Raw genomic sequence first — 3,471 nt, 5'->3', positions numbered from 1 at the left:
AAAAGAAATTATCATGATTACTTACTACATTTTCAGCTCCTTTTACCAGAAATCACCTTTAGTTTGCGTGTTTTTGTGTACAACTTTATTTCAAGTTTATTTGATGTTTTCTTCAGAATATTTGATAAAGAAAACAAGATTTTATGAGTTTTATCCCATTTTTATTCATATTTTATTAGCAAACCCTTTATAGATAAGTATTTTGATATGTTTTTTTTATCAGCTGTTTGTACACACAGCTATGTTGTTTATACATTTTACACAACCTCAAAAAAAATGTTTGGCCTTTTAGCAAAATCCATCAACTGAAGCCAACCTCAAAATTCACCATACATGTTTACTGGTAAAAAAAAGGTATAGAAAGGAACTGATGCAAGAGAGTGATCAGTAAAAAATATGTATACAAAAAGTTCAAGAATGGTGATTTGTTTTGTCACTTCTCAACAGACAAAAAAAATACATTAGAAATTTCACAAAACATAATAAACGATACATCTTGGAGAGCATGCAGTTCATTGAAAAGAAATCTCGGGGTTCAAATACATGCACAATATGGTTAGTTATATTTTGGTCGACATATTTAAGCATGCCGGGGTTTCCACCAAGAAAGAGGCTCCTGTGAATTTCCTGACTGACCCAACAGAAGGAAGGTCAACCCTTAGACCGGCTGATGTTTTGATTTTTGGATGGGTTGGAGGGAAACATGCATGTGTGGACCTTACAGGGGTTTCCCCTGTCGTAGGCTTCAGAGTCGGAGGTTTCACGGCGGGACATGCTGAATTAAAAGCTGCCACATGCAAGGTCACTAAACATGAGAAAGCGTGCATGGAAAATCAACACGTGTTCATACCATTTGCATTTGATACGTTTGGTTTCCTTGCGCCGGATGTAGTGGAGCTTCTTGGTAGAGTACAACGGATCATTCATAGCAATGTTATATCCTCTAGATGTATGGATGTAGTCTTCAAAAGAATAAAAAAAATTGAGGGAATAGCTGGTATTGTACTCGCATACAGTACCTGTTCACATAAATATCAAAGGTCCTATCGTCACACCAGGGTATAATATGCTGGCAGAAAAGAGAAAGGTGTTGTGCATGGGCCTACCTAGTATATCTTTCTTCTCAACTGAGGTGACGAGTTCCTCCTCCATACTTAGTGACATCTCTCCGACATTTGAAATCAGAACATCTCAGACTGCTCCCATCAAATCATACCACCGGAACCCATCACCAGACTACCCCACAGGCATAAGCCTCCGACACAACCTCCTAAGCACCACCAATCGAAAAAATACCATCGGCACAGCTTTGCCTCCGTGTTTTCAGAATCATCGTTGGTCAGCAAAACCAAAACAACAACTTTGTTGCCAGCAGCTACCATCGTCGGTCACCTCCAGTTGATGGCGTCCGACAAAGCACCTACGTGACACCATTTATTCTTGCGAGGCACAACTATTAGTGATTGAAACATCTGTTTTCTCATCACCACCAGAGCTACAACATAGCTACCAAAAACTGAAAGTGAAGCGTCGTCGTCGACCATTTTCTCCGGTCGCCTCCAACTCTGACATTTCATTTTCAGCAGCAATCGTCGCCGGAAAATAAAGTTAAATCACAACTCCAATTTTTTCTGAGGCCGATGAATCTTCAGCGATGAACAACACAAAAAAAAGCTTCTGTGAAACTACAAGATCCCCAGTCGCCGATGTTTCAATATTAGTGTATCCTTGCAAAAATCGAGATAGGAAGGAACTGTCGGACCTTTAATTCAAATTTGATATAAAAACAAATGGGCCCTACACATGAAAATGGTCCCCAAACTGTTTACACAGGCGCATAACAAAAAAAAGACGGTGGGCTCTTTGGCGACCTTTTAAGTCCTCAATTCGCACAAAAAAGGAAGGGATGGTCTCTGTGATGTACTGGATCAATAGATGTCTTCCCTACTAATTTTGTGGGCTCTATCTAAGGCAGCTGGCGGACACTCCTTCAAAAGTCAAAGCAGATTAAAAGTGGTGGGCCAGCATGCACACATTTGTGTCCGTTTCATTTTAACAAAAAAAGAGTAGAAAGAAAAAGAAAGATGGGGAAAATCAATAATAAAAGGAACGCATCAGCCATAAAGTTACCAAATAAATAAATTGGTGAAAATACTTATTCCATCGTATGATATGGGTTCACAAAAAAAATGGTTGATTATCCACACATGGGCCCAAAACTCTCGAGGGGCTACCATTTTCTATTATTGGGCTTCTTCTATAATACATTTTAATTTGGGCTCTTCCAAATTAGTTTTTTTTCATAATAATGGGTTGTCTTCAACAACATAGAATGCCCCAACTTAACAAGATAAAAATCAACAATTTAATGTCTGCGTGCTGCAAGCTCCGCTCAACAGAATACGCGTTGTGGCCCGAACCATTCGGCATTTTCAAAAATAAAAAAATAGGGAGAAGAATAGTGCATTGCCACTACGGCTACTCGCCAAGCGTCTTGAGAATGATCGCAACAGAAAATCTGAATCGATTTATAATTTTAAGAAAACATATTAACTATTAAATTTCATTATGTTGTCTTTTCATATAACCACTCCAGTGTCGAGACATTCAAAGCTCGACAAAGGCAAACTCGCGGAGCAAAGCTCGTCCTGTAAGACATGCGCATGGGACTTGCAAATACAAACGAATGAGGCTCAAACGTGAAAACACAAGCCAATATCATACATCCATTCGTTCTAACTCCTCACATTTTCTAAAAAGTTGGAGTAGAAGGGTTTGCACGACAATGCAGAAGTGATTTCTATTCCAAAGGGCAGATTTAAAGTAAGTGAATAGCTGATACTATGCATGATAGTGCATTCCCGAGGTGACATTAATATTCCAGATTGAAAGAGCAGCATCATGGTTCAAAGCTTGGTAGTCTCGTTTTCCCAGCTCTCAGTAGTTGTGTTGCTCATCTATCGCTATCAGCTCGCTGTCCAGTTCTCAGCTACTCTGATGTGCAGCTCTCGACAGTAATCCCACTACACACATCTTAACAGCAGCTCCATAGTCCAGCTCTCAATAGCCTCGCTGCATAGCTCTCGACAAAATCATTAGAAGACGAGGCATAAATTTTCACTTCAGCTAATTATGCAACAAAGCATCAGGTGCCATTATACATCACCCCGGACTTGTATCATCCCAAAAATCCAGAGTAAAACATTTATTTTTAATATAATCAAAACACTATTATAACTTTTTCCAAACATTGAAAAGCATTTCAAATAAAACAAATTATCAGAGTTTGTTCCCAAAGATCACATATTGCGGAAAAACATGGGTGTATGCGCTGCGATAGCCCCAAGCTCTTTAATTTAAAAACTAGAGTACCTTAAACATAAACTGGAAACCATAAGCACAAAGCATAGTGAGTTCCTCAAATACCACATACCATACATATCAAACGATCCATACATGTCATACATAACC

The 3,471-nt window shown here is 38.9% G+C and overlaps 1 long non-coding RNA gene across 1 annotated transcript; it reads right to left on the bottom strand.

Moving 5' to 3' along the window:
* Nucleotides 1–357: 357 nt before the first annotated feature.
* On the bottom strand, nt 358–1,774 carry LOC145116873 (uncharacterized). Its single transcript, XR_013712342.1, has 2 exons — nt 1,107–1,774; nt 358–1,019 (listed from the first exon to the last, which is right to left on the bottom strand). It is a non-coding gene; the product is annotated as an uncharacterized LOC145116873 (long non-coding RNA).
* Between the last annotated feature and the right edge of the window lie 1,697 nt (nt 1,775–3,471).

The sequence above is a fragment of the Lactuca virosa genome, chromosome 5 (genome assembly GCF_052849685.1).
Source record: "Lactuca virosa cultivar CGN04683 chromosome 5, Lactuca_virosa_CGN04683_v6, whole genome shotgun sequence".
Taxonomy (NCBI): domain Eukaryota; kingdom Viridiplantae; phylum Streptophyta; class Magnoliopsida; order Asterales; family Asteraceae; genus Lactuca; species Lactuca virosa.
Note: the sequence above shows the minus strand (reverse complement) of the source record. Positions and strands in the feature narration are given on the sequence as shown.